Raw genomic sequence first — 9,671 nt, 5'->3', positions numbered from 1 at the left:
TCGTGCTCAACAGTTTAATTCTGTGAATAAATAGCAGCAAGCTGATCCCTAAATTGTGTCTGAATACTTGTTAGTGATACTGTTTGCATTTTAGAAGATTTGTACTTTGTTGGGAAAATACTGACCAAAAAGGTAAGGTTTGTGTCAGTTTCAGTAAAATCTCACTTGGAATGACCACTATTTTATTCCTCTTTATCACAAAACACATATTCACTGGATTATTATTGTCCCTTTGAATTCATTATAGCATGATAGTTAGGGACCTACTTAAGTTGTGGTGAGACAAAAGGTTTTTCACAGCTTGCTTGTGGCATTCAGAGCCAATTTTGCAGGCATTTTAAAGTGGCCTCGCTCTTCAGGGCTGATTGGTGGAAAGGTCGTGCCCTTCAGTGCTGATTGGTGGAGAGACTCCAACAGAGGGAGGAAGAATGAGGGGGCAGCCGCTATCTTGTCTGCTGTCTTTCATGCCACCCCACCATCCGGTGCCTTCTCCTCCTGGCAGTGAGGACCCCTGGGTCTCATTGGGGAACCTGCATTTAATCAATTTTTTTGTTGATTTCACGGATTTTGCAGACAATCCCAGATTTTGTGTTTTCTGCAAAATCCACAAAACCATGAATTAAGTAGGTCTCTAATGATAGCAAATGTCCGATCCCTGAGATAGCGGGTTTCGTAGGAGAGCAACCCCAACCACAGAACTGCTCTGCACAGGGCCTGAGTTTGACGACGGTGGTGTAATTGGTACTTAATAGTTCCTGAGCTTGTATAAAACCAAGTCTAAATAATATTTAAGTTGAAAAAGTGTTGATATCTTTAAAAAATAAATGCAATATTATTATTAGAATACCATAGACCATGCCCTGAAATGGAAATACTGAAATTACTTTAAGAATTTCTTTAAGAATTTAAGAATACTTTAAGAAACTAGCTTTATAGATTTCAAATGTATTTGGAACCAGGAACTAGTAGCCATTTTGTGAGATATCTTCTTAAGCAATTTCCAGCCCTATTCCTTTGCAAAGATTTGAATATGTTTCGCCTTCATTCTCAGATATTTATCCAAAGGGAAACTTTCAAACTCTGTTTACCATAGGCACAAAAACTTAAATATGTTCTAAATAATATAGGTTTAAAAAAACAGTAACCCTAATGTAAACAGCAAACAAAATAAAACAATGTCAGGCTTTCAAAACAAATTACTAACTTTCATATATGTGTTTTTTATTTATATGCAATGAAATAAAATACACCTCTTTTTATTTGAATATAAACATCATACCAGATTAGATCAGTCCTCACTCCAGAGGGGATGTGTGAAAACTCATATTCAACAATGATGAATAACCTGCTTGTCAGAGGAAGTTTCTGTTTAATCCCTATCAATTAGTGGTTGGTTTATGCTATGAAGCATGAGGATTTACGTCCCCTTTAAAAATTAATTTTCTCAATATAGAAAAATCTGAATTCTTGTTACACATAGTTTCTGGACAGCACTATTTACAATATATTCTCTAAGGCTTATATTCTACACCCAATATTTTTACTGCAAACATCTGTAGCTATAGAAAAAATGGACTTTGTACCTTGTTTCCTGTTAAATTAAGACTCTGGACATTGCTCCTTTTCACAGTTATAATATAGCTTTAAACAACAGGTTATGAATAGTACTTGGCAGTTAAAATTAAGTTGTGCAACAGGGTTACAGCCCACATAACTATCTTGGTTTGCATAATTCTAGTCAAACAGACTTAGTTAATTTGCAAACTTTTGTTCCCAATCTGTTTCAGTTTTGCAAAAATAGAATCACATTCAGGCCCCACTGAAGTCAATGGAAAGACTCTAACTGATTTCCATAGGAACAGGATTCTATTTAAAAGCTCTAAGCAAAAAGAAGAACAACTCCCTACAAAATGCATTTGTTTTATTCTGACTTTCCCAGGTCCTCCTGCCTTGTCTTGAGGTTCCTTCTGCAGGAGAAGGAGAGGAAGTAACCTAAAGTAGCAATCTTTGGAGGAGTCCCTATCATTGGGGTCTATTTGGGACATGTACCAGAACACCAGAATGAGTGAGGGAAAAACCCTTTGAAGTGACAACAGAAATAGGACCTGAGAGGAAAGTCTTGAGAGTGGTAAGATACAGGTACTCCTCACTTAACATTGTCCTGGTTAACGTTGTTTCATTATTACATCACTGATCTATTAGAGAACATACTTGTTTAAAGTTGTGCAATGTTCGGTTATAACATTGTTTGGCCACCGCCTATTAGTAGGTAACTACTGTGATGTAATTGGATTCGCTTAACATCATTTCACTTAAAGTCATATTTTTCAGGAAGGTAACCATGACATTAAGTGAGGAGTTGCTGTATTCACACACCAAAGAGATGTGAGGAAAGTGACTCTATCTGTTGCTCTCTTAACTGAGAAGACTGATCACTGTCCTACCCAGAAGACACCTATAAATAAGGAAACTCGTAGTTTATTAAGGAAGGGTCTTAGGCAGCACCACATTTTTATAAATTTCCCTATACTTTAGTGAGTTTGGACCACATCAAAAGTTGAACTAAGCTAAGCAAATATTGGTTCATGTCAGTGTGAAAGTTCAGTAAACCCTATTAAGCAGCTCATAAGGGTTAAAGTGAGATTTCCAAGAATCCTCAATGTTGTCCTATTTCTGATTGCATAGGGCGCATCTACACGTCACCATACAGCAACATAGAAATGTGCTGCATCACTGTACAGCACGTGACAGTGATGTAGCAATCTTGGTTCTACATGTGATCAGCAGCTACGTTGCCATAGCAGCACACTCCCCCATTATAGCGTGCTGCTATGGTGATGTACTCGTGAAATCTAACTGTATGTTGTGCACATGGCACAGTAACCACCTGTACTGCACCATGCTTTAGTACTTCCAAAAGGAAGTACTAAAGCATGGCACTGTAGCAACATCACCATATGGCGACATGATGTGCCCACAGACATCTATTATAAAACTCCCATTGACTTCCATGAGGGCTGAGTCTCTCCTATGCTTATATTTTTGAGAACTCCATTTAATATCCTTTAAATATTGCTTCCTAACATTTAAAAGTTATTGCCAATTTCTCTTGCATCTTTTTAATGTTATCATTTTATCTCACTACTGCTTCTGATGAAAAAACCTAATACAAATTTCAAAGTAAAACTAGAAAACTTTTTACAAAAATGCATTGTAGGAGTGCACTGGCTTACAAACCAGGAGATTTTCATAAGCTCTCAACTGCCTGCAGTCATTAATGAATGTTTACAAGAAACAACATTCATTTAGCTTTTTAGAAAACCATATAAATAATTACATTTACAGTACTTTACAAAGTGCCACAGGAGATACAGACACAGTAGATCACATCCCTGATTTATCAGTCCTGACAGAGGCCCTTTAAACAACTTCTCAGCAAGGTGTAAATCCCACTACATTAGCGACCTTTTTGTTGTAATTTCTAGGGAATCATTTTTTACTCATGCTGTCTGCTATACTGGAAGTTTAGAATTGTTATGAAGACCTCTGGGTGCTAGTTCCTCCTAAGTATAAAGTTGGTTACTAGTACAGGGTTTTCAGATTCCCACTACATTTGGAGCCATATCAATGAATACTTTATTTGGAAATATTATTTATGAATGTATAAATATATAAAGACAATACACATTTTAAGTAACAGTAAAACAATATAGACAAATGCCCTGTATTCTCAGATGGATAGCCTAGGTGAGAAATAACTACCTAGTCACTAACAAGTACATTTTTTCTTATTTAAATAAAATTCGCCTGACTAGTAAGCCTATAGTGAACTTAGTTAAAAGTCAACTATGAATAATTAATTAGCACTCTAAGTGCAATTTTGGTCTCACAATATAAGTGGAAATAATTATTTCTCATGGTTATAACAACTGTTTTACAAAGATGCTATTACTCAGTCCTGTTCTTCTCCCTCCTACCTGCTCATAACATTTTCCATGATTAACAAAGAATTAAAAGTGCTGGTCAGGTGCACATTCTCTCTTCTGTATTCCTGCATATGCTTGGCTTATTGGGGTGAGATCATGGCCATAATCACTGCAAAGGGATGTTTGGCTACTAAGTGTGTATAACCTCATTGGAATTTTGAGAATGAAACCCCATTTTCCTGTATTAGTTACAGTACAGGTTTAGCAGCCAGGTAATGTCCAGGATGAGAATCAGAACATCATATCCATGGTAATATGGAGTTCAAGTTTAACTTTTCAGCACTCCAAAATGTTGGGACATCCTCTAATCATTGTTATGCCACTGACTTTAGTACAGGTACTCTAAAATGATACCAGTGTAACAGATTGGATTCTGTTTCTTAATTGATTTTTGTCACGTTTTTGTGAGTTATAATATCAGGAATAATTTGAACAGGGCAAGACATTTTCTGGCAGCTAATGGCTGTTTGGACCAAGCATCTAAAGCATAGCCAAGGGCCACCAGCTCCATCTGCCACTCATTTAGACCTCATATATATTAATGAACTAAACTGCTTTAAAATGGGTGCATCTACATGAGATGCTTTACTGCAGAGCTGATTAATTAGCTTTACAGTAAAGCATCACCATCTACACATGTGGCACTATTAAGCCACAGTAAACTAATTAACTCAGCTGTAGGATAGTACTGCCCAACAGAAGTGCTGTCCTACAGCAGAGTAGTTACATGTGGTGAAACACACATGTAGATGGTGACTGGGCTGGCTAGGGCATGAGGGTGCTACATGTGTGGGGACTGCCTGCCAGGTAGACCCACACTGTAGCGCCTGTATGCCCCAGGCAACCCCTCTGCAGCATGTTGAGCCAGGGTGGATCAGTTCTGGGCTGGCAGGCTGACTCCCCAGGATCCCCTGCCAGATGGGGCTGTGCCACCCCAGCTCAGTGTGCTGTGGTCCCAGGAACAAATGTAAAAGCTGTGCCCGGGAGCAATAAACTCCAGCACAAACTGTCTAATTCTTAACATAGTTGAATCTTCCATGTGTTTCAGAACTATATTTATCCATATTCTCCAACTACAGTGTTAAATATTCTTTCCCACTGTCTACCCCACTGTGTTGTACGCTGGTCTACCTGGAGACTGGATTTTCTAATTTGGCTTAACACTCATGGGAGAGGCCGTAGAAGACAATGAGAATTCAAAATGTCTGTTAAGCCCTGTTTATAAACTTATAGTGTTTGGTCGACACCAGTCAGGCAAAAAAAAATGGGTTTAAATCATGTCAGCATGTGCCATGTTTAAAGAGTCATGCTAACAGCTTCTTTGGAAGTGCAGGTGGAGCCTCTATGCCAGGAAATGCTTGACCCAAAGGTCGTTGCCACTTAATTCCTGCTTCCTCCTCCCCCAGGCTTGCTGACAGATTCACCAACCATTAGAGTCAGATGTGATACACCAATCTTCTGTCATGATTCAGAATGGCATTATTGTGCAGTGACCTGCATCATGATGGACATTGCCAGCTATTTTATTAGCTATACTTGCTTCTGTTCTTCCAGGAGCTTTTACTTCCTGCCATCTCATTTTGGCACAGTTCATAATTTCCTCTTCTCACTGTGCTCGTGGACACATATTTGCTTCAGGCAAGGACCGGGTCTGCCTGGTGAGGAAGAAAAAAGAGAAAAGGGCACCAGGAAGATGAGTTACCATAAGCCAGATGGTAGAAAAAGTTTGCTGCTGATCTGCTGGCCTATGATCTGTCTTGCTCAGCCTCCATTTTTGGGAATGTTTTCATCCTAAAGAAAGAGAAAAAAAGCACTTAAGGCATCAGAATGGCACAGACTAGTCTAAACCCTAATTTTCAATTAATCAGCTTCCCACTACTATTAATGTAATGTAGTCCCTTCCCGAAAAGTCCATCATAGTATAATGAACATGCTTTTTTTTTTTAAATACTTTTAAAGCCTGTGGTTGGTATAAACTTCATATTCTTGATTAAAATCAGAAATGAGCATGTTCAGCTTTAGAATGATATATATCCAGACATAATTAGATAGTGACATATCTAGTTAGTGCTACATATCCAGACATAAGCTAGCTAGTTAGCTTTGTTCCTAGCTAACAGTAAAAAAAAAAAAAAGGGTTCTGTAATTATCAGCCTGATAAACAAATATTTAGCTTTTAAATTTTTTTAGTGTTTTACCAGTCATAATACACTTCATGAAAAATTAAACCAAGGACATGAAATATTAATAGAAAAGTGCCTAATGCAAAAAACTGCAGGTTTTAAAGACGCTATTTTACTATATTGAGCTTTAGAATCTAGAAAATATGCTCAAAGGATTCTTTTCTGTTTTTAGAAAGGTGCTACAATTTCAAAAGCCCATATAGTGCTTGGAGCTTGGATGAATATGCCGAAAAAGTCTGGGAAGCAGGCTGCTGAAAAGGAAAGAGAGCATATGGATTTCAGTTTTTCTGGTTTTACTCCATTAGCCTCCACAAGTCTGTAACTAAAAAAGGTCAAAGGAAGCTGGAGAATTAGCTCATCATCTACTCCCTGGGAGTATTCCACCCTTTTGTAAGCATTTTGACAATATACATGATTTCCTGTGATCAGAATAAGCTTAACATTGAAAAAGCATGTGGGTTGTATGAAACAAATATCAAAATCACAGGGTCATCTTCACTAATTGTTTGGTGGTGATAATTGCTATTTGCTTTTATTTAGGGTTATTTATTATGAAATGTTTATATTGTGATAGCTCCCAAAGGTCCTTATCCCTGTGGGAATTATTGGTATTTGTAGTTGAGATTTTAGCACTGATTTCATTCTTTTGAAACGTCTAAAGTGAGCACTGGTAAGGTTTCTCTGATTTCTCAGTAATTATATTATTGTAGACCAGATCTTCAACTGCTGAAAAGCATCATAGCTCCATTGCTTAACTACACCAGCTCAGAATTGGGCCCAGTATATTTTATATATTTTAAATTTGGCTTACCACATTAACCTTATGGACAAGGGTTTCCTAAACTACAAAAACCTTGAATATATATTTTTTCTAGGATGGAAACCATAATGTAATGTTCCACTCTTACTATAATTTCAACTTAAGCTGGGGATGGTGTCATTTTTGGCAGTATGGAACAAAACTGAGGGAAAAGCTACTCTCAGCCATATGGTACCTTGGTTATTAAGAATTATGGTTAGCATTACTATACCTTCATTTGCATTTAGTTCAAATGAACTAAACTAAACCAGGACAGGGGAAACCTCAGATATTTGGTTCACACTAACCTTCCTCCTATTCTGTTAACCATCCCCTGTAAATAGTATATTTAAAAACTATTTTATATAGTTTATTTGAATCATTCACCAGGTAGTTTCAAAATTATGCGATGCTGAATGAACATTGATGCTGGTTGCAAAAGCAATACGAGGACTCAGCAGTTGGATGTGTGATGAACTAGCTAAAGGGAGGAGGGGGAAAAAATAAACATTTGGTTTTGCAGCATGGAGCCGCAAAGCTTCTGGTGGAGTGTGGAGCTCATGTGAGTAAACTTCCTGCTTTCCATGTGTTCCAGCATCCTTTCCCTGACTTCCTTTTATATTGTTTGTCTATTTAGGTTGAACATACCTTGAAGCAGTTACCGTCTTTCTCTTGTCATCTGCAGTGTGAACCCAATTACCACCTAACGAATAAACAGTAAGAGGGGTCTAATAGCTTTCCCTCTTTGATATTGTCCATGTAACCTATATGACTTACTATAGCTGTAATCCTGAAACAATATCCAAATCCTAGACCCACAAACCTTTAGTTTTCCTTATGTAAAGAACCTTTTGCTATATGATGTCTGGTCCTAGCAGCCGGAAGTCAACCAAAACTACCTGCCTCATCTTTACCTGTAGCTCCTGCCCACAGCTGCCAAAGTTTGTATAAACCTCCTTCTCCCTCTCCCATTACCACTGGTGAATAAGTGAGATTTCTCACTGGATTTGGGAATGGAGATGTCAGTGAGTAACCCACCTTTGGGATGTCAGTCTCATACTTGACAACTGCTCCTATCTTTGAGGTGTGGATAATTGCTGGTTGAAATCTTTTTGTGAAAACATTTCCCCTTCTCAATCAAAATGGCTTTTTTTTTTTTGCCAAAAATCCACATTTGAATCTTTTCAAGAATTCAATGCAAAACAAATTATTCCATGTAAAAATAACAAAAAAGTATATCGTCTCTTAATTTTTTTTAATGGATATTAGAATAGTTTTCCCTAGCAACCACTAATCAGAGTCCTCATTTTTAGACAACATTTACTGAATTTCCAAATAGCCTCTCAAAAAAGTTTCCTCCCTCTCTCAAAAAAAATCTCTCAATCTATTCTATTTCAAAGGAATTAAACAGTATCTTCTCTGTTACAAATGATCTCAAGATATTTAATACTGCACCTTAAAAACTTGCCGATAGGCAGTACTGACAGAGACACAAGGATAAATCCCCCATCATATTAGGATGCCAAAAAAAAAAAATTAAGTATGCTTAGTTTATATCCAGCATCTTCCATTAATCTGAGCTTCAGAGAGGGACATTCACTTGCTAATTCATGTGTAATTTGGCAATAATTCTAGTGAGGCGATTGTAATTTTACATCGAAAAATTGGAAACATAGGGAGGAATCACAGGGCTAGTCTGTCCTCTACCAGGAATAGGCTCAGCTAAAGTATCCAATATCTGCATGCTCTTAGGACTGGACTCATTTCAAATATTGTAACTCCCTCCAAGACTAATTAGTGTCCTCATAATATACAGACTATGATTGTGATAAATTCACAAAGCCACATTTACCCATCATATAAAGGATTATCTAATGTAAAGTTTGTACATTACATATAAAGTCCAAGGCCTACAGGCTGTTTGGATTTGGGACTGTAAAGTTTGCATATAATGGGTGCTTTATCTTGCAAGTAGTAGATTATCCCTTCTAAACTGGCTAGGAATGTGGTTCTTGTGAATGGTGCTCCTCTTATGAAAATCAATAAGCAGTAAATCAGCTTATGTCAGAGCTGAATTTGGCCAATTTATATGGGAAGTACTGCTTTCCCAAAATGTCTGTTTCACTTTTAAAAAAAATATATTTTGAATATCAAAGTGTCCCTGTTCAGCAAACAAACCACAGAAATTATTTTGAAGCTCTATTGTTGGAATTCGAAGGAAGAAAGCCATGTGGCCTAAACCACCAAACTTCTCCAATTTCAAAAGAGCCAAATCAATTAGTATGAAACAGGACAGAAGGAGCAATACCATTTCCCACTGAAGAGCTTACAGAATGCCAGAAAACAGCAGGAGCAAACTTAAGGGTTAGGCAGAAAGCACCCCTTTCCAAATGATATCAGTTAGAAACCCTGACATACCTCTACTTCACTGGTGCCTGTACCTAGTTGTAGGCAAAGAGGGGCTACGAAGAGAAGCGGGTGGGGGAAGAGGGGTGCACTAGTAGGACATAAATATAGACTCTCCTAAACACTAAGAGTTTCAATTCAGTTTATTTTATCTACACTACTATAATTAAGGGTTAGATAATTTTCTGGGCTTCTCTTGAGTTTCATGTAGCAGAAACTGGTGAAAACAAGCAATTTACAAAGCAGGAAAACTGCAAAAGGCAGACATCTCTTGTAGACACTGACTATATACTTTCA

General features: G+C 37.5%; 1 protein-coding gene across 2 annotated transcripts in view; it reads right to left on the bottom strand.

Moving 5' to 3' along the window:
* Nucleotides 1–4,690: 4,690 nt before the first annotated feature.
* The window catches only part of FAM110C (family with sequence similarity 110 member C), a 6,657-nt gene continuing 1,676 nt past the window's right edge, over nucleotides 4,691–9,671 (bottom strand). For both annotated transcript variants that reach the window (XM_025207213.1, XM_006026318.3), the window contains one exon: nucleotides 4,691–5,777. The gene's annotated coding sequence lies outside the window, so the exon portion shown is untranslated. The remainder of the gene's footprint in view (nucleotides 5,778–9,671) is intronic.

This window comes from Alligator sinensis, unplaced genomic scaffold (assembly GCF_000455745.1).
Source record: "Alligator sinensis unplaced genomic scaffold, ASM45574v1 scaffold244_2, whole genome shotgun sequence".
Taxonomy (NCBI): domain Eukaryota; kingdom Metazoa; phylum Chordata; order Crocodylia; family Alligatoridae; genus Alligator; species Alligator sinensis.
Note: the sequence above shows the minus strand (reverse complement) of the source record. Positions and strands in the feature narration are given on the sequence as shown.